Genomic DNA, 22489 nt, shown 5'->3' with positions numbered 1-22489 from the left:
AGTCCTGCGTGGTGAGTAAATCATCCCAGAGGTCGTCAGCATCGCTGCCTTGATCTTGCTGGCTAGTGACAGATTCATTGTCCTCCATGTGCGACCCGCTAATTGTCGCCACGGCCTGCAGAGCGTCTCATTGGCCACATAGAACTTGGTCCAGGTCCGGACCCACCACCTGCACAGACTGCAATTGCTTCAGATTTTTCCCCCTTTGGCACCGGTGACGAGACGTTTAATTAGTAGGAATGATTCAGGCACGATCCGGTAGAGGCGAAATCCCCGAGGGGGAGTAGGTGTCAAGCCATCCCTCAGCTTCCTCGGAGGTGGTGAAAAAATGTGTTTTGCTGTTTGCCACAACTCTCAAGCGCACAGGAAATAACAGTGAATACTTTAAATCATATTGTCGGAGGCGCCTCGTCACTGTCATGTAAGAGTGTCTCTGTTTCTGCACTTGTATTGTGTAATCAGGAAAGAACATCCCCTTTTGATTGTCCACTTGTATGTCGAGTAGCTTCTGTGTTTCCTGCAAAATTGCTTCTCTATAATTCAATAGCCTGATCAAGAGTGGTCTAGGGTTAGACCCTGATGGCAAGGATCTGGTCGGCACCCGGTGCGCCCTCTCCACCACAAAGTGCGGGCATAGGGACCCCTCCCGTAGTAGGGTGGGCAGCCAAGATTCAACAAAGGCTACAGGCTGCCTCTCCTCCTTGCCCTCTGGCAGCCCCACCACTCTCACGTTGTTGCGTCGGGCCCGGCCTTCTGCATCCTCCGCCCTGTCTTCAAGGAAGTCCACCCTGTTGAGGAGTTGCTGTATGTGCTTGTCTGCCAATACATACACACTTTAAAGGGGGTCTGAGGCAATATTTAGAGACCTAGCCTGGACATTTGGCCCCAAAAGAACAATTTAAATACACAGGTATCCAGGGTCTATACTAATAACTCTGAAGAATATAACTTCCTATTCATACCAGACGGAATGTGCACATCAATTACCAGAGTAAAGACTATTATACCAGAAAATATTAACCAATTAGACGGTGACAATCGTGACACTAAGGGCTACAACCTTATCAGAGGGATAGTGGAGCCTGAGGATGTTTTATTAAGGACACTATGAATATTCAGATGAGAGCACCTAACTTTTGTGGGAAGAATGCAGTGCACAAAAAAAGGAGATTGATAATGAGTTAAAATTGAGCTATGAGAGACCCTATCTTTATTATTGTCTCGCACAAATCAAACCTAAAAACAGTGCAAATACGACAGTCTGTAAAAAACACTGTCTGGTGTTGGTAATTAAAGGGTCAACATGTTTAAGCACCTGTGGACATTATTCCGTCCCTCGCCTTCTTCAGGACCACTATTATGTTGCTACTGCAATTGTGTACTAAACTATATTGAGTGAATTACAAATGTAAAAATACATAGGAAAGCCCCAACAGCAGATAAAACCAATGCAACCAAAAAACCTGTATTTGGGCATACATAGTCCTTCCTCTGCGAGTCTCGTGCAGCTCACGGTTTCCGACTTGTATGAGGAGGATACCTCACCTCACCTGGCTGCGGCTCAGGGAACACGAGGCACCGCTCTTTCCGTCGGTACCTCGGACGGTCTTCCAAGACATCTGGGGAGGTCGGCACCCGGTGCGCCCTCTCCACCACAAAGTGCGGGGATAGGGACCCCTCCGGCAGGAGGGTGCGCAGCCAAGATTCAACAAAGGCTACAGGCTGCCTCCCCTCCTTGCCCTCTGGCAGCCCCACAACTCTCACGTTGTTGCATCGGGCCAGCCTTCTGCATCCTCTGCCCTGTCTTCAAGGAAGTCCAACCTGTTGAGGAGTTGCTGTATGTGCTTGTCTGCCGCCAGCACCTGTGGGGGTCATCTCCACCATCATGGATTCCAGCACTTCCGTGCAGTTCATCAATTTGCGGTGGTCAGCATGTAGAAGGGTCAGATCAATGATCGCCTTATCTGTTTTACCTTCTACTGCTGCAGATGTGTGATTCAGTGATTCCCCTAGCTGCTCCACCACCACAAGAACCGCATCCAGCTTGCTGGACATGACAGCCGGCGACTCCGTTTCCGCCATTTTCTTTGCTGTGGCTCTCGTCTGGGGGGGTGGGGCAGGAGTATCAGGTACGTTCATTTTAAGGCGCCTGCCTTGCGACCTTTAGTCCAGTGGAGCTGCGACTCGGGCTTGGTGCACCCCAGTCAAGGAGTCAGGGGGGGCTAATGATGCTTAATTAGGCCCGTGCACCAGGAATCACTTCCAAAGCCCCGAAAGTCAGTGGCCGTCGCCGCATCACCACCCCGCACTGCTCCTCACCAGCCAGCCATGGCACTTCAGCAGGAAGAGTTCTCAGAAGCGTGGCATGAAAGCACACAACACCGCGCTATGGGGACAGCGCTTCAGGGTCAGATCACTGACACTTGGTCGGCCCTTGCTTCCGGGGTCCAGGGCTCCATACCCGCAGGGTCTCCGCAACACTTCAGGGTTCTGCTCGAGGCACTGCAGGTTATCACCTCCTTCTATGGGGCCTAGAAACAACCTCTCAGCGCCGCCGCCCTCCGGACCTCCACCTTGGGACAAAAAGGCAGATCTTGCTGTGTAGGCAGCTGTCGCGGGGGCCCCAGCAGTTGTCAACTTCGGCCGCCCTCTGCAGCGCGGCGTCGACGCAGTTCCGGCGTGGCACTCCCAATGTCCACCTCAGCGATCACAGAGCTGCGGGGTAGCAAGCCGGAGGAATGTCCGGTCCTCAATCTGGGCCACAGGTCTCCACTGGTCACTCTCCGGGCAATTTGATCAGAGCAGGGTGGCGAGCGTGCGACCTCCACAGCCCGATCGGCGGTCGCCAGTGTCCAGTGCAACACAGCGCAAGGCCCAGTGGGCGGGCAAGGCCCCGGGCTCACGTGAACAGCCATGCCAGTTCAACTGCACCTTACCAGGTCACAGGGAAGGCCACAGGCATTGGGGCGGAGCACGGCATCCTATCACCCAGGAACTCTCATCAGAGCCACAAGGTGAGTGCAGCAGTTGTGGGATATATTTGCAGCATGATAAAATGCACTGCACGCGGATAATAGGGGCTAACACGGGAGGTCTCTGTGAGGAAATATAATTTTTGATCGAGTAGTGTTCCCCAGCGCGTACCCCACCGTCTCCATGTACTAGCTTGCAGTGCATGTGATTTCCCTCCTGTGCCAGCTATGAAGACGCAAATACATTTGCGTCCATCTTTAACATGTCCTTTTCCAGATCCGCCATGAACGGATTGAATATTCAGTTCCTATATATGCCGTACCACCGTCTTTTTGTGGTACACTTTACACGTTTTTCAGCTCAGGCGAAGTAGGCCCTGATTCTGCCATCGAGCCTCTTCCTGCCTTCCGACTCTGAGGGCCTCAACCCAGGCTGCCTTTGTACCAGTGATCCCTGCCTTACTCCTTGCGCGGCTCCGGCGCATAGCTCAGCCACCTGCCTGCCAAGACTGTATTCGACCTTCGAATAATCTGTTCCACTCCTCGAAAATACATTCCTGTCTCGTAGTTCAAGTAAACATCCTCCCAGCTGCAGGAGCAATGGGCCCGGTCTTTCTGTCTCCGTGCAAGTAATTCATAGACTCCGTTGCCATGGTAGGCCCATGCCCCCTCACCCCGCATGCCGACACGTAGACACATATACACGCACTCACAACCAGTATAGGGTAGCCTCCGCCCGAGAGACTTTTTCCCTTCTAGACACTACAGTTCCTTAAACATACGATATCAGATACGATTTGGGATTAGGTTGATCTGACATCCCAGACTTATGTCTACACTTGTAGTGTTCAAATGTCAAGTCCCCTTCACCCTCCAGTTACACGTCAGACACACGTCAAGCTGCTGCGCGCGCATCTCTGCCATGAATTTCTGCTGACATTGCAAGATTCTCCTATGAATCCACCCATTTGTGACCTCATGATGAATGACGTCTCTAGTACACGCCTTTATGCACGCCTATTGCAACGCCTTTTCTATGACGTATTCATATGTTATCTCTCCCTTTTCTAGCTGTTACGCCTACTGCCTATTCGTTTATTGTAATGCATTGACTATATATATGAACTTCTGTAAATAAAATGTTGTCTGTCTGTCCCTTCCCGAACCTATGTGGTGACGGAATGGTATGCCACCTTGGCTCGAGCCAATAACCCAATTCCTTTTTAAGGCATAAAACCCTTTTGAGTAAACCTCAATATCCCGGATTTTGCCTCTTATTTACCTGAGTTATTCTTATTGATTTTACCGTATAAATTATGCATAGGTAATTAATTTTACCACAGTTCTGGCGCCCGAATAGGGACCCCTCCCCCACCCCACGCGCCGGAGGTGCGTTGCAGGCCTAGCCCCCTGCCACAGCCGGAAGGACAACTACGCGTACCCGCAGGATTTCCTGTATCTCCCTCAGGCCAACGGAGGTGACTGAGGCTGCGATCGACACCCAGACGAGGCGGTGAGGAGTGCGGAGGATCCCGACCTGAGCCTAGCTGAGAGAGCAAGATCCGAGGTATACGGAGGCCCACCAGGTTCCGAAGTTCCGAAGTATCTGCGTCACGAGTCGAGTCCGAATCCAGTCCGAGCCCAGTCCAGTCCAGGGTTTCCGAGGCCTTCTGTTTCCGTGCTTCCTGGTGAGTACCGTTGCTAGGGACGCATCCTGACGTGCGCATTAACTTGTGCCGGTCAAGACCGGTTCGGGTACACGAGCCTGGTCTGCACTGTTTAGCAGTGTATCTGTACTGTTTAGCAGTATATCTAGTTTGCATCTGTAAGGTGTATCTGTACTGTTTAGCGGTACATCCTGTTTCCCGTAGTTGGTAGGTTTTCATCGTAATCAATGTGGTTCGTTCTTGAAATGTTTTTGATGTGTCATTCAAATGTCGTGGTATGAGTGAATGTTCGATCATCTATTGTGCTTAAACGTGTTCATGTTCAGTGTGTTCATATCCGAGTAAGAACCAAGTAGCCAGATTAAAGAATGCCGTTGTTCTCCAAACTAAGACAAATAAAAACCCGTAAAGGGGTTCTAGAAGAAGCTGTTCCCATTCCACCTAGGGACACTCCAGGGTACTTTATGTACCATAAGCACGGCCTAGATGCCGTTTTATTTCTCGACTTATGGGTGGACTACACTAAAGAACTGTCAGAGAATCAGAGATGGCCCGCTGCTGGGACATGGGATGCAGATTGCATCATGAGAGTAGAAGAAGCTTTATGGAAAAAGAAAGCCAGACAGTCACAGAAGGATGCCATTGAGTTATGGCGTAAAGAATCGCATAGGCGCACAGAAAAAGCACACAGACTAGAAGAAAAGAGTAAGGAGGAATCTGACAAGACCCGAGAAAACGCATTAGTTGAGGAAGGTATCAGAGTAAAATTAGAACAAGTAGACAGACAGCGAAATACACTCGTGAATGGCATGTTCCCCATCTTGTCTGAGGGCTTGCCTAAGGCCTCTCCGGAAGTACCGAACGACCTACCACCCCCATTGCTTCCGACTAAAAAACACCAGAGGACAGCAAAGGACATTTTTCTTTCCTCCTATCTAGACGATGTAGCTCCCGCATATGTTAACACCGCATTGCCACGAGTGCCTGCGCCCAACGGTCAGGACGATTATGCACTTCCTCCCCGACAAGCTACTCCTCCCCCGATCCCTGCACCCCCTACTTCCCTCGATACAAACCCGACAAACCCCTTCGGAGCCGGCGCCTCAGGAGGCGCGTCCGGAGGAGCGATAGGTTTCCAGACCCCGCCACCCACCGCATGACCTTTAGAGAAATAGCGCAACAGCGTACACCTAGAACAGATATTACAATTTATGGAGATCGCCTTGCAGACTGTAGATATGATCCAGTACCTGGTAAAAAGAATGACGAGAGAATGTTACTCGCATCGGTACGTTTACGGCGAGTCACGAACTTCCTAATGACACTACCTGGAATGACAGATCACCTAGATCGAATATATAGGTTTGTCCAGACAGGAGTAGGGCCTGAAAGTATTAAGGAGGCCATGGCCTATCAGAAAGTGGATACTAAAGCCAAGATATTGCGGTTTCTTATAAACTGCTTAATTAGAGAAGTGGATAGGCCGGGTATGAACCCGGAAGACGTAAAAGCGCTCCACAGATGGGGTCAGAATATAGCAGATGGACAGCATGACAAAGAGGCCTGTGTAGATAATATGTACCGAAGAATCAGAACTGCAATAAATAAGATGCATGAGAAAAGACAGCCCACACCGGAAGTAGATTCAGACAAACATGAATCCACGGAGGAGGAGGCAGAGGAGGAAGCCGAGACACCTGAACACACACAGTTGCCGGCCAGAGAAATGATAGCTCATGTAGGTAAAGGAAGACCATATAATGATTCGATGCGCCCAGTGCGCCCAGAAAGTAAAAGGATATATCAGGAAGCCATGTGTAATACGAGAAGCCCCGAACACTTATTCCAAGCCACTGATAGAATACTTCAAGAACGAATGGGGTACCATGTACTCGATTCTATGGATGAACAAGAATTAGCCAGGTCAGCCGTGCAATGGGCTGACAGCTCTGAGAAATATGGTGATGATGCGTTAGCACATACGTTCTTGAACTTGACACCGAGTGAACAGCGTTTAGCTGGTATGTACATGATACAACATCTGCTCTTATTGTATAAAAGCCAACATTCTGATCCAGGTCCTCTGCCTGACATATTAATAGAACTGGTCACGAACAGATGGAAAGGTCTAGGTACCGATCTAATTAGAGTAATTCTAGAACATCGCCACAAGTATAGTACATTCTTATGTCCGCAGATCAATTCAGCACCCGTTATGGAACGAAAAACCATGTATTATATGGATAGACAGAATCCGTTGCGAGAAGTGCACCCCGTACAGAACGCAGACAGCACGCTTAGACGTGTGTTCGTGTATACACCTGTAACTAAAATGGAATTATTGGAAATGAAGAAACTAGTACCCAGTCATGATAAAGATCCCGCAGGGTTTCACCGCGAAATAAAAGATATGTTATTAATGGGCGATTACACTTATCCCGATCTTATGAAAATACTGAAAGTATTACTACCTCCAGGCATATACGAGAAACTCAAAGAAAAAGAGTGGGAGGTGGGAGAGGCAAAGATTGATTGGGCTGGATTACAAAATGAAGAAGATACCCGAGTGCCAGGCCTAGGGCTTGGAGACAAAGTTAAAGCGTTACCAGGTTTATTAGTACAAGTGTTGCCACGTTTATTGAGTACGAAAAAGGAAGACTGGGGTGCAATCTCAGCATGCAAACAGAAACCTGATGAAGACACTAGTGATTTTTATACACGATTTGAGAAATGTTTTGGTATTAACAGCGGTCTGAAAGCAAGTAGCGAGTCATATCCACATCTTTTTGTAACGAAATTAGTTGAGAATTCTTTGCCCCAGGTTAAGAATAGAGTACTGAAAGTAGAAAGCACTTGGCAAGCTAATACTCCTTCACAAATGTTACAAATGTTACAGTACCACCAGAATAGACTTAGAGAAGAACAAGAACATGAACAGAGACGTATGAAAGACACAAAAATGAAAATGTTAGTTGCTCAGTCGGTTCCCGCCGACGGTCAGAAAAAGGGTGCGACCCAACACAGTAATTCGACAGTTCCTGTAAAGGGTGTATGTAATTATTGTAAACAGCCAGGTCATTATATAAATGATTGTGCAGTTCTGAAACATAATATCGCCACGGGTAAGACCAAAGAGAGACCCCGTCCTCCTAGACAAGATCAGACTTTACAACAAGTGCCCCAGAACATACAACATATTGCACCCATGCCAGCCTCCACACAGACCGTAGCGATACCACAACAACAGCCCATTACCGCAACACAAAACACAACACAGCAGATGTACCAGTATGCACAGAACGATTACCCTGATTACCAGCGATACACATGAAATAGCCTGGAGAGGGAATTCCGCTTGCCTCTTATTGAGGTTCCTGTAGATCAAAATGGTCCTTATGTACATAGTCAAGTATTAGGAAAAGACAGAAAGTTTCTTATTGATACAGGGGCAAGCAGAACTACGATAAGCCACAACGAAGTACCAGGGGCACCCCTCTCAGGCTCACAGAACGTGTCCCTTGGATTTTCAGGAAAACCCATTATTAATGAAGTATCACAACCCCTCCCTCTTGCAGTAGGTCCTTTGACACGGACTACAGATTTATTGCTCACGAAATCATGTCCAGAAAACCTGTTAGGCATAAAAACATTGAAAGCTCTAGGAGCTATTATATGCTGTTCTCCGGAGGGAGTACGATTGTTTTTGCGAGATTTCAAAGGCCATTATGTATTGAGAGATATGGATCCCCGGCTACAGAACGTCCCTGCACACTTGTGGGCGCAGGGCCCCACTGATGTAGGTTGCATGCACATTACCCCATATCGAGTCACACTCAAGGCAGGAGTGGTACTACCACGAATTCGACAATACAAGTTACCCCCAGATGCTGTAGTGGCTTTACTGAGAATCATTGACGAGCTGATTGCACAAGGAGTGGTTGTGGAAACTGACTCCAATGTGTGTAATTCTCCTATCATTCCTGTTCTTAAACGTACTGACCCAAATGCTCCACCTGTTTATCGATTGGTTATTGATCTGCGCGAATTGAATAAATGTATTGTACCACAGTACCCCGTGGTCCCAGATATCTCTTCATTACTAACTGCTATTGATTCAGAAGCGACGTTCTTCACTGTAATTGACCTCAAGAACGCTTTCTTCAGTGTCCCTATTGATCCGGAAAGCCAATATTTGTTCGGATTCAGTTTAAATAGACGATCTTTCAAATTTGCCCGCGCACCTCAAGGATTCACAGAAAGCCCCAGCATCTATAGTCAAGAATTGAAAAAGCAACTCGACAGTATCCACATGCCAGTTCACACTGCCCTGCTTCAATATGTCGATGATCTGCTGATCACCGCTCGAAGCGAACCCGAATGTGAAAATGCTTCACTGACTGTTTTGAACTTCCTGGCCGACAAGGGACACAAGGTGTCTCCTTCGAAGCTACAATTCTGTGTTCAGCAAGTTGTGTACCTGGGTCACTTGCTGTCCAAAGTGGGGAGGCAGCTCACACCTGATCGCATTCAGTTAATTATAAATATGGCACCACCCAGAACACAAAAGGAAGTACGGGCTTTCATAGGCCTAACTTCATACTGCAGACAATGGATTCCCCAATATGCATTTCTAGCGAAACCACTCATTCAGTTAACGACACAGGAGGCAGCGACTTCGACTGTCCTCCCTTGGACTCAGGAACATACACAAGCTTTTGAAGACTTGAAGAAAGCCTTATGTCAAGCACCTGTTTTAGCAACACCATGTTACAGTAAGCCTTTTACACTTTTTGTCACAGAACGTGAGGGTACTGCCTTGTCAGTCCTCACTCAGGAACAAGCAGGTTCACACAAGCCTTGTGCTTACTTTTCTAGCACATTAGATCCAGGAGCCCAGGCCCTTCCGGCGTGTTTGAAATCAGTTGCAGCAACAGCTTTAGCAATCAGACAGAGTGATTCCATTGTGTTAGGTCATCCATTGACAGTACAGGTTCCACATGCCGTGGAAGTCCTTTTAAATCGAACTCAGACCCAACACCTGACCATAGCAAGATTGACAGGTTACGAACTGACGTTGTTTCAACCACACATCGAAATCAGACGCTGCAGCACATTAAATCCTGCCACGTTATTGCCACTAAATGGAGTAGATCCATTGGCACATGATTGTATTGAAGTTATTACTATCACAACAAAACCCAGACAAGACTTGACAGATGTTCCGTTACCAGATCCAGACCTGACGCTTTATGTGGATGGTTCCTGTATGAGAACAAAGACAGGTGAATTAGTGGCAGCCTACGCTGTCACGACAGACACGGAAATCGTTGAAACCAATTGTATTGACACTCTGTCAGCTCAAGCAGCAGAGCTTATTGCTCTGACACAAGCATGTATTCAAGCCAGAAATAAGAAAGTCAACATATATCCTGATTCACGTTATGCATTCGGAGTCGTTCACGATTTTGGAGTCCTCTGGCGAGAGAGAGGTTACTTAACTTCTCACGGTGCCAACATCCAACACGGTCCCCTCATTCAAGCTCTGTTAGATGCAATACATCTACCCACTGCAATCTCTATCATGAAATGTAAGGCACATACAAAGGTTACTGATATCATCTCCCAGGGTAACGACCTGGCAGACCGAACAGCAAAGCAAACTGCTCAGAACCGAACTCATGTAATTGACCAGACACAAATAGTGGTACCATCACACTGCATGACAGTCAGGGATCCCGCACATGATGTGATTGACATACAGACACATGCAACACCAGATGAAATTAAGGAATGGACTAAACTAGGAGGGATCCAAACAGACCAGGGTTGGATGACGAAGGGAAAATCTACATGGTTTCTCCCCGACTCTATGGTACAAGTCATCATTAACACGATACATAGTCCCGCACACCTAGGAGAGAAAGCAATGCTAGACAGTATTCAACACATATGGTCCAATAAAAACTTACGGGCAGCAGCCAAACAGAAAGTGCGTACTTGTATGATTTGTGGTCAGTTCAATCCAGGTAAAAGCATCCCCGTAGAACAAGGTGGATTTCAGCCTCCCGAACACCCTTTTGAAATACTCCAGATGGATTATATCCAGATGGAACGCTGTCGAGGATTCAAGTATGTCCTCGTAGTCGTATGTGCTCTTTCCCGATGGATAGAAGCATACCCAGTTCCCGATTACACTGCTCCGACCACTGCCAAGCAGCTGGTTCGTGAATACTTCCCCCGGTATGGTTTGCCCCGTATTGTGTACTCAGATAATGGCCAGCCATTCTCATCCGAGCTCGTGAAACACATTACACTTTTGTTAGGCTATCAGTGGATGTTCCATTGTGTCCGACATCCTGAGGCAGCAGGTCTCGTGGAGCGCCATAATCAGACTTTAAAAATCCGACTTTCCAAGATCTGTAGAGAGAAGGGTGTGGACTGGATAGTTGCCTTGCCGGTCGCCCTCTTCTATATGAGGATGGTGGTCCATTCCCGATCTGGGCTATCCCCGTACGAAGTGGTTTTTGGTAGACCACCGAATATGTGGGGGACGCCTATTCCACGAAAAATAACTGATGTTGATTGTCTTATGCTGACAGATTACCTTGCCTCCTTGATGTCTGCACTACAATCTTGTCGTTCACAGGTAGCTGCAGCCTTTCCCGACAACACCGAGGTGAAGCCCCACGAGGTGGTCCCGGGTGACTACGTATTCATCCGCAACTTTGATCGGAGAAGCCCATTGGAGCCCCGCTGGCAAACCCCGAAATTGGTTCTGCTCACAACGAGGACTGCCGTGAAGATAGAGGGCAGGAAGGGATGGCTGCATTCCAGCCACGTTAAGAAATTCTACGGACTTCCTTCGGACTTGGACTCTAAGCCCTGCCCTCCTACACAAACTGACTCAAAACTCCCTTTGGTTGAGAAATCCGCTTCTGAGGAATACAGATTGAAATTACGATCTAGCAAGTCAGACAGTTTAATTGTTTAAGTCCTCCCCTAGGTGAATCGGTTAAATTAGTTTCTGACATGTATCCCCTAGATCGAGATAGAGAGAGAGATAGACAAAGACAACATAAGAAGAATGCATATTGTAAATCACTTCGCAGTCGCTGTATAGTGACACTACTTATTATGTTTTTTTTAAGTCTTCTGATTATTATTGCTAGTGTTTTATTGCACATATATTATCCTATATTCAAGCGTGCACAATCTGCTCATAATGTTACTGACGAACATTCCTTTAGTGAATTACCCCCACACGAATTGTCCTACAGACTTGCGCTGCGCAATAACACTTTCATTAGTATGTTACATCACTCCCATCAGACTACCAATGCTACAAACTGTTGGATATGTGGTCGACTCCCTCCCTACCAAGAAAACAAGGGAGTTCTGCCCCTTTTTCCGTACCCGTTCACTCACAATGGCACATGTGGTGCATGGTTCAAAATACTCAATTCCCTAGTTTCTGATGCTGCTATTTACGAAGGTAACTGGGTTTGGGGAAACCTGAACTTAGTTTTGCTCAAAGTATGCTACCCTGACAAGGAGGGACTCCCCGTAGATACTGGAACTGATCTAGAAAATGAAGTATATGGATTAGGTAATTACACAGTTACATTCATGATTTTATCTGTCGAATCCGAAGCTGCTCCTGTTCTACCTGCTATGGCAGTATTGCCAGTCACTGGTGAACTCTGTGTTCGCAAGAATGGTTCCGTACACTTAGGTCATAGTAAATGTACTACTGTGGTCGATTTCAGTGATTATGGTAGATCCACGTTTAGGGCTTTACGTCATTCCTATTTTGTTTGCGGCCATACTGCATATGTCCGTTTACCTCTAGATTGGGATGGTACTTGTTACATTGCATTTCTTCTGCCGCCTGTTTTCCTAGCCCCTCCTGACTACCATAGAAACACTAATCTGGTTAAGCATAGACTCCGAAGAGATCTCCCGCTTGTCGATTATACTGAAACAACATGGGAACAATATACAGATTTTAATAAAGGTTTCTTCCCCTACCTAGGTACTGTTTCTAATAGTAAACTGATCCGTAGATTAACCAGAACTCTCGAAGCAGTGGTGCTTGAGACCACTTCAGCTCTAGGTAACTTGACGGAGGAGCAGTCCGCCATGCGGGTTGTTGTTCTTCAAAATCGTCTCGTTATTGACGTCATCTTGGCAGATAGGGGTGGAGCTTGTAAGGTCATCGGGTCAAGTTGCTGTGTTTTCATTCCAAATAACGCGCCAACCGTGTACAAAGCTATTACACGTCTCCATAAAATTGCAAGTTTAATACATCAGACTCCAGGCACCTGGACTTGGTCCGGTTGGTTCTGGACAACGTTATCTGCCTGGGGGTGGAAGATCCTATCCCTCCTAGGTATTGGCCTTCTCATAGTACTCAGTTGTTGCCTGTGTCTCCAATGTGGACCGGCGATTTGCGGCCTGTGTGCCACTTCATGCATTCCACATCCAAGTTCCCATTCAAAACGCGAAAAGAAAGAAGAGCAAATGATGTTAAGTGAACAGATTGATCAATTGATGAGAATCGATGTATCATGAAGGGTCCGTGGGGAACAAGGAGGGAATGAGGAAATATAATTTTTGATCGAGTAGTGTTCCCCAGCGCGTACCCCACCGTCTCCATGTACTAGCTTGCAGTGCATGTGATTTCCCTCCTGTGCCAGCTATGAAGACGCAAATACATTTGCGTCCATCTTTAACATGTCCTTTTCCAGATCCGCCATGAACGGATTGAATATTCAGTTCCTATATATGCCGTACCACCGTCTTTTTGTGGTACACTTTACACGTTTTTCAGCTCAGGCGAAGTAGGCCCTGATTCTGCCATCGAGCCTCTTCCTGCCTTCCGACTCTGAGGGCCTCAACCCAGGCTGCCTTTGTACCAGTGATCCCTGCCTTACTCCTTGCGCGGCTCCGGCGCATAGCTCAGCCACCTGCCTGCCAAGACTGTATTCGACCTTCGAATAATCTGTTCCACTCCTCGAAAATACATTCCTGTCTCGTAGTTCAAGTAAACATCCTCCCAGCTGCAGGAGCAATGGGCCCGGTCTTTCTGTCTCCGTGCAAGTAATTCATAGACTCCGTTGCCATGGTAGGCCCATGCCCCCTCACCCCGCATGCCGACACGTAGACACATATACACGCACTCACAACCAGTATAGGGTAGCCTCCGCCCGAGAGACTTTTTCCCTTCTAGACACTACAGTTCCTTAAACATACGATATCAGATACGATTTGGGATTAGGTTGATCTGACATCCCAGACTTATGTCTACACTTGTAGTGTTCAAATGTCAAGTCCCCTTCACCCTCCAGTTACACGTCAGACACACGTCAAGCTGCTGCGCGCGCATCTCTGCCATGAATTTCTGCTGACATTGCAAGATTCTCCTATGAATCCACCCATTTGTGACCTCATGATGAATGACGTCTCTAGTACACGCCTTTATGCACGCCTATTGCAACGCCTTTTCTATGACGTATTCATATGTTATCTCTCCCTTTTCTAGCTGTTACGCCTACTGCCTATTCGTTTATTGTAATGCATTGACTATATATATGAACTTCTGTAAATAAAATGTTGTCTGTCTGTCCCTTCCCGAACCTATGTGGTGACGGAATGGTATGCCACCTTGGCTCGAGCCAATAACCCAATTCCTTTTTAAGGAATAAAACCCTTTTGAGTAAACCTCAATATCCCGGATTTTGCCTCTTATTTACCTGAGTTATTCTTATTGATTTTACCGTATAAATTATGCATAGGTAATTAATTTTACCACATCTGGCGGAGCTCTAAGCAATCACGTCTTCCTCCGTTCAACATGTAGCCACGCCCCCATGGATTAGGGACTCCATGATTGGCTCGTTTGGTTTACTTGTCCGACCCTAGTACAGTGCATTGCGTGTGCCCAGGGCTTGTAAATCAAATGCGGCTGGTGGGCTTGCAGCACTGGTTGTGCCACCCACAGAAGCAGCCTGTAAAGTGTGTCTCAGGTCTGCCATTGCAGAGCCTGGGTATTAAGTATAAAGGGGGCAGCCCATCTATATTACCTGACCTGGGTCAATATGTACAGTATATAAAAGGCGGGATGGTCTTGGTAGCTAATCAATTTAAATGAATAAATCTAAATTCTAGTAGCGATACAAAAAAAAAGTAACGGCATGAAATGCAAATTATTCAAATTATTGAACGTATAAAAAATCTCAAATGCGATTTATTTCAAAGCATTAGGAAGATAAAGGCAATCATGTTGCTCAATGCAGTTCTTGGTGCAACATAATACAGTGCTCTGGGTGTGAGAGAAGGGTAGGATCGGGGTAAGTGTTGATGTGTAGGAACAGGGACAGAGAAAAAGTAGTCGTGACATAAACACATCAATTTATCATTATACAAGCTTTTCCACCTGGATTAGGTCAAAGATTTACAATTTAACACATGACTCAGATGGACAAGTGATTCTTTCAGGCAATGTCACTAGAGTCTGTGCAGTGCGGGTGTTGTAGACGTTTCGAACCCCTGGGGCAGGACTGAATGTGGTACTTGCTGTGGGGTCTTCTTCAGGATTAGGAAGAGCACCTGAGGAGTGATTAAAAAGTGAGTGTAAGGGTGCAGGGGAGTGACCATGTATGCTACTAGTATATGACAGTGGTTAACTACCTATTATTGCAAAACAGCAACGGGAAGAATCCGCCCGGCAATCCGGGAAATGGGCCTGCGAAGGCTCCTATGGGGGAGAAGGAAACAGTAACATGTGTGTGGGTAATAGCTATCAATGCTAGGTGGGGCTGACTGTGTAGTGCGCCCGGAAGTACTTACTCAGTCGAATTGAGTCATTGTAGTACAGTGGCTTACAATCGTAGTGGGAATAAATCCAAAACAGAATGGCGCGTTTGCCGGCACAGTGGCCTTGCAGCGTGCTTGGAGTGACTCCAAAGTGTCTGGGGAGAGAAAGGAAAAGGTTCGTCAGAACCGGTATCCTGGTTGAGGGCTGGAACATGTGCGAAAAGAAGCTGTTCGCGGGGTGAAAACAAAACCACCAGGCTAGTGGTGAGAGGACTAAATGTTAGTCAAACCCATAATTGATGCGGGTGAAAGTGGCTGTATTAAGGAATAAAACGTGGACAGAATAGTAGGCCCACAGTGTGGAGCGGGGGCCACTGTGGAAATCGATGAACTTTAGGTATACATAAGCGGCGTTCATTTATGTTCGCCACAGCCACTGTTAAGAGCAAAGTGAAGATTGTGAAACATTGCCGGCGCCATCTTGCGTAGCAAGGGCCTCTGCGTGTGCGTAAGCAGCAACCATTTTAGATATGGCAGCCATTTTGTATTCTAATGGTCACCTTTTTCTCACCCTGCCCTCACTAGCACACATCTGACCCTCTGACCAAACCTGGTAGGTGTGCTGAGGCCATAACTAACAGGCATGCCTTTGAAGGTATCTTCAAAGAGAGATTCTATTGCCACAACAACCCTTAGCCCCCTTTACTAAACCACCACCTCTTCCTGTCCTCGATAACTAATGAACTTATGAACTTTTGCATTCTTCTCCCCTCCCCACACTTGTGTACTAAACAAAGATTTCAGATACTAAGATGACCCTTGCAGAAATGGTTTATTGCACCGCAAACAGCAAGACTTGTTTTCACTAATAATGGGACCTGTTTTATCAACGAAACAGACTCTTATATCTGGCCGGTCTCACATGTTTTAGACCCTGAAGCAAGGCCCTGGCATACCATAATATTGTCTGTTCGACCCGGGTGGGAGGAGAATAACAGTGGGGCTTGTATGACAGCACGCTCGGAGCAGGGACTCAAATCTTGTATAAACATGTTGATATAACAAAGGTGGGCTGACATGACAACAATGCATTGTGTAAAATCTGTATAAAAGGAAGAGCCAAAATGAGATGCAGTTAGACCACCTCCCAAAGACATTCTAGGTGTACGAGTTGATGTGTTCTCCTCTGGAGCAATAAACCTGTTCTTGCCTTCCAGTTTTTTTTTTCCAACGCCTGCCTTTTTATTTTGGTAACTATTATTGAAGTGAATTAGAGGCGTCTTGTGCTGGGCAGCTTTGGTATTTACAAGAGAAACGCTGTTTTTTCTGCACCACAAGTGACTCAGATATGTTCATTATGTTCCAAACATGTAGCTAACACGTAATGTAGCATTAATTTTTGCAAAGTAATTATATTACAACAATGGCGTTCCATGAAGAATACAGTGTGGTATACGAAGGAGACATACAATAGTTATGTTCAGTGTTCCATGTAGCTGACACGTAATGTAGCATTCATTTTTGCAAAGTAATCATATTACAACAATGGCGCTCCATGAGGAAAATAGTGTGGTATACACAACCTTCCTATTCTGTAGTTAGCAAGCCAGTTGGGCGTTGATGGCATCCAACTCATTCAGCCCATTGTTCACAGTGTCCAAAAGATACATCAACTTACATTCTCTGATATTCAGGATAGGTGCGATATCTCCACCCCTGGGGCCCAATGTTACCTTCTCCAGGACTAACTATCTGATTGAGTCTGGTAAGTGGGCATGTGTTTTGAAATGCTCAACCAGTGGGCACCTGGTGTGTCACAGCGAATCCTACTACAGTGTTGTAATATCCGCTTCTTGACTTTCTGTCTGGTTTGACCCACATATAAGAGATTACATGGGCACAGGATGGCATAAATAACATCACAGGAGTTGCAGTAAGTGTGAGTGTTGAGTTGGATGGTGTGATGTTTGAAGTTGAAAGACTTGGTTTCCATCATCATATGGCAGGCCTTACAATGCGTTCATTTCAAATGTCCCACAATTTGTGGTTGGTTCCACATAATCTGGATGTTTGGTTGTGATGGCGTGTCAAGTAGCGAGCGGACAACATAGTCTCGTACATTCTTAGCTTTTTTGAAAGCATGCATGGGGGTTCCAGTGTGTCTAGTTTATCGGATATGAGTTTCCAATGCTTGTTTATTATTCTCTTAAACTCATTACTGCGTGTGCAGTATGTTGTGACACAGATCATTCTGTTATAGTACTGTTTCTTCTCTTTAGGTGTCAAGAGGGTTTCTCCATTCTGCTACCACATGCTTTTCCTGGCTCTTTTCACCAGTCGTCTGGGATATCCTCACTCAATTAGTCTGGTAATGAGGTCGTCTAACTCATGGAAGAAGTCGTCTTTAGGGTGCAGTTCCTACAGATTCTGGGGAACTGTCTGAATGGTAGTCTCTCAGACTATGGTTGTGGTGAGTGGTATATCGTAGAAGAGAGTTCCTTTCAGCTGGTTTCCTGTAGAGGGTGGTATATAGGTGGTCCTCTAGCACTTTGATCGTGACATCAAGGAAGTCTATGTTCTGCCTATCGTAGTGAATCGTAAATGTTTTAGGTCTCCCGAGCATGTGTTCAGCCACTCAAAGAATTTGATGAGATCCTCGTCATCACCTGACCAAATCAGTAGTATATCATCGATATACCTGTGCCATCGTGTCACATTAGCCTTGTAGGGGTTGGTGTTAGAAAGAACATGTTCATTTTCAAAATTATCCATGGCCAGGTCTGGGGCGAAGGCTGCCCCCATTGCCACTCCTTTGGTCTGGATATAGATATTGTTCTGGAAGACAAAGATATTGTGCATCATGGTGATTTCCAAAAGGTCAAGTATGAAATCCGTTGGTACTTTTGATGGTTGTGGTCTATTATCCATGGCTTGTCTTATCACATCAAGAGCTTGTTGTTGGGATATACTAGTGTAAAGTGACACAATGTCAAGGGTGGCCAACAGTTGTGTCCTTGGGTCGAAATTCAAACCATCTACTATGCTTATGACCTGCATGGTGTCATGAAGATATGTTACTGTAGTTTCAGCCAAAGGTTTCATAAAGAAATCCACGTATTTGCACAAAGGCTCCAGGAGTGAGCCGCAACCGGATATGATGGGCCTACCGGGAGGTTTTTGTAGGTTCTTAGGTACCTTTGGTAATGTGTATATAATGGGAAGGCGTGATTCAGTATTGTTGAGATAGTTGAATTCACTGATAAAAAGCCAGACATCCTCCCCTCAGTGGTTACTTGTTGGATGCGTTTTCTCACTTCTTTTGTAGGGTCACTGGGTGTGCGTCTGTAACTAATCCCATCTCGTAGTTGTGAGTAGATTTTATCCTTGTTATCATTGGTGTCTGGGATCACAATTGCACCGCCTTTATCTGCGGGTTTGATGACTATGGATTTGTGTGCATAGGGCTTCGCGTTCTCCTTTGGTAACATTGTGTCTTACATATGACCTGTTGGCGCATATTTTGAGAATATCCCGGCTAACAACACTTTCAAATGTTAAGATCTTATGCGACATCGTATGGCTTGGTGGCATGAACGTAGATGGTGGTCTCAATCCAGTGGTTGAGGTAGATCGTGACGTGGTATTATGTCTATAGAAGTGTCGCAATCGTCCTTTGCCAAAAAAGCGATGGAGTTCGGCCTTTGCGTTAAAGCGATTGGGAAGAGAGTTCGGTACAAAGGATAATCTCTTGGTCAGAATACTGGTTCCATCATCCGACAGGGTATATCCAGATAGGGTGATGATAGGACTGGTCTCACTCCTCACCATCTGTATGTTCTCCGTCTGGTGTTGATCTCTCCGTGGTTCTCCGGTTGGAACCTGACCTGTTTGAGGTTCTGTCCTTGGGTCCGGCCTGTGTTCCATGTTTGTTGTTGTTGGCCGCGTTGTGCTGGTCTGTTCCAGTTATAGCTGTGTCCCCTGGGGGGGTCTCCTCTGGAAGTCCTCTAAAAAAGAAACCCCTGGTTGGAATTGGCCTTGTGGTGGTTGGTGTAGGAGAGTAGGGTCTGTAATCCTATGGTCACCCCCGATTTTTTGCTTTTTGCTTCACTGGTTTACGACTTTCCCTGGCTGTGGGCCTGCTAATCAGACCCACAGCGTAGCTGTTCTCTCTCTAAATTAACAACCATGTACCTTAGGTGCATTTACCAATTGGTACTGGGCCACCTTATCAGTCCCTGTACAGTATACCTTGGGTATCCAGGGCATAGGTGTACCCAGAGCCTACCAGGGGCTGAAGCATGTATTATGCCACCCCTGGCTGGCCATCTAAACAGACACAACTGGCTGCACGACAGCTGGGGCATGGTGGTGTAATCACCCTTTGCTTTAGGTATAGTATCTCTATATCTAACCCTAAAATGGACACATATCCTCCTATCAGTCACTTCTATGGCAGGCCTTATCAATCCTGAAGGCAGAGTGCTTGGAATTATGTGAGATGGTGCTCTGGCATGAGCTGAGCCCGTTTGCAGCTTGCGGAACCAAGTCCTAATAGCTGTTCCATGATAACACTATACCATATACTCTTAAGTGCATTATGATCCTCGCGGTCAAATGCTAACTTTGGTATAGCATTATCAAAACATGTCGAGTAAGGTGTCATACAAATTGGAATACTACCCCCTCGCCAACTCTGGCGACGGGGGTAGCATTCCACCCTTCTAGAGGGACACGACATGTATGTAACTGTGAACCCCGGTTAAAGTTAACACGAGCCTCAGCATCACAAAATGGATGCTGCCACCACAGACACAAGTCTGACCTCCTGCTGCTGGGAGTCCTTCCAGCGAGGGAGGCTCGGACAAAGGGTTTCCTGCCTTGGGAGGTGCTAGCACCACCCCAGGAAGGATTTTGTGTATTAGGTAGGACAGGGCTGAAAGGAATGAGACATGCCTGGGGCACACAAGGTGTCCCTGTGCATACACCGGTCTAAACCAGTTCCTGGGGCACTCCAGCCCCAGAGCTGGCGCAAGACCGGACAAAGGAAAGGGGGTGTAACCACCCCCCTTCCTGGTCCCACCCAGAGGAGGGACCTAGTCGTAGTACAGCCCCCTTTAGCTGAATAAAGGTAGGAGCTGGTCTAATTCCAAATTAGATTATCCTGAACAACTTTACAAGAAGAAACTCTGGACTTCGACGTTCTGCTCCACAGAAGACTGAAGAATCTCCCTTGTGGGCAAGGAGTGTCCACCCTGCAGCAGCAGGCACCATCAGCGTACCACGGCTTCCCTTTGTCGTCTTCCTGCAAGGATCCAGACTTCAGAGCCCGACAAGACCCGGATTCCTAGACCTCTCCGACCTCTACCCACATCTGCAGCACAGCTGAGATCCGTGGGTGCGACGAGACACGTGGGACCGGCCATCTTGAAAGAAGCAGCACTTCGCTCCAGCACGACTTCAGAGGTATCCGCGTCCAAGTGCTTTGGGGACTGAGAAGCCCCGACCCCGAGCAGCTCTTGCACCGAAGACCAACCCTCCAGCATCTACGAGATCTGCGTGGGGCCCTTCTGCCTGTTTGCTGCTCGACGCGTTGTCTGGTCACTTGCCGGCTGGCTGGTGACCTCCTAGACGACGAACTGCAAAATCTTCACTGCTGGTCTGGTTGCTCCAGACTGGCCCTTGCTCCCTTCCAAAAGAGGAGTACCCCGGACCCTCCTGGTCCACTCCAGACTCCCTTTCCACTCACCGCGTGGGTTGCCTTTGCCAAGGCCTGTTGAACGCGAATCCGGAGACGACACCGCCGACAGCGAGAGCCTGCGTGGGACAGCTCGTGCCTCCATCCTGGTCGTCGAAGACACCGCCTGGTCCACGTGGCTGCAGAGACATGCGTCCACCTTCACCTGATCGCGACGACGACATCTGGTTCCACTCCTGGTTCCACTCCAGTCACTGGCTAGTGACTTTGAACATTGTCCCCTCTGCTTTCAGGTTCCTCTCTTCACCAATCCACCCTTGGATTGCACCGGACATCTTCTTCCTGGTCGCCTACAGCATCTTTCTTCAAGGCTCCATAGACTTCGACGCGGAAACCCAACACGACTTCGCACCTATGCACCCGCAGCCTGTGGGTGAGGTAACACGAGCATTTCGGTGCTCAAGGGTAGCTTGACTCTCCTAGTGTCCAGTTCCATTGTCGTTTTTATCCTATCTAGTCAGGAACGTCCGTACTCACCTTTTCTTTAAACTGTACTGTCCATAGACGTTTGTACGCATTTCGCGTGTGAGTTCACACTCTGCACACGCGCTCCGTGGGCCTCCTATTACCTACCTCAAGTTAGTATAGCGTGGTCCCAGCGATCCTACAGCCTCTGGACAGCTCCTTTCCTATAATCGACTTTCACATTCCACTTACTTAGTATATGGTTTGTCGTGCCCCTAGGGCACCATTGTAAATCGTGCAACTTAAACGTATTTTTCCTAAGAGTTTGTCATGTGCTTAGCCCTCTGACCTCATAAAGAGTTCAGAGGTGTATGTTAGTTAATAAATAACTGTTTATTTTCATAACAACTTGTGTGGTGTCCTTTTCATTTGGTATTCAAAGGTTATATGTGGTAAAACAGCTGGCTTCACATGCCATTCAGAGTTTAGCCTAAATACTGCTCTTGTCCACGCTACTAGGATAGCTGGTCTATAAGGTTGACTTTACAGCCAATCACCATAAGGGTTGTTTGGACTGATACAAGGTGATCACTAGAACTAGTGAGCATCATATATCAGGCCAACTTCTCACATTGGTGTGCAGCGGTTGGGATTTGAGCTTGCTGTTGTTTTCACCAAATATAATCTGAGATATCATTTGAAAAATCACTTAAGGTACCATAGGTACGTATAACTAGCTTAGAAATACTCTGAGTTCTACTGAACCAGCTGTTGTAGTAGAAAGGGAGTAGCACACCCTGACTACAAATTTTAGCAAGGGATCAGTAGGTAAACCCATAGTGTAGGTAAGTGCACCACTTACACCTCATTAGAAA

Source organism: Lissotriton vulgaris, chromosome 2_1 (genome assembly GCF_964263255.1).
Source record: "Lissotriton vulgaris chromosome 2_1, aLisVul1.2, whole genome shotgun sequence".
NCBI classification, from domain to species: Eukaryota; Metazoa; Chordata; class Amphibia; order Caudata; family Salamandridae; genus Lissotriton; species Lissotriton vulgaris.
Note: the sequence above shows the minus strand (reverse complement) of the source record.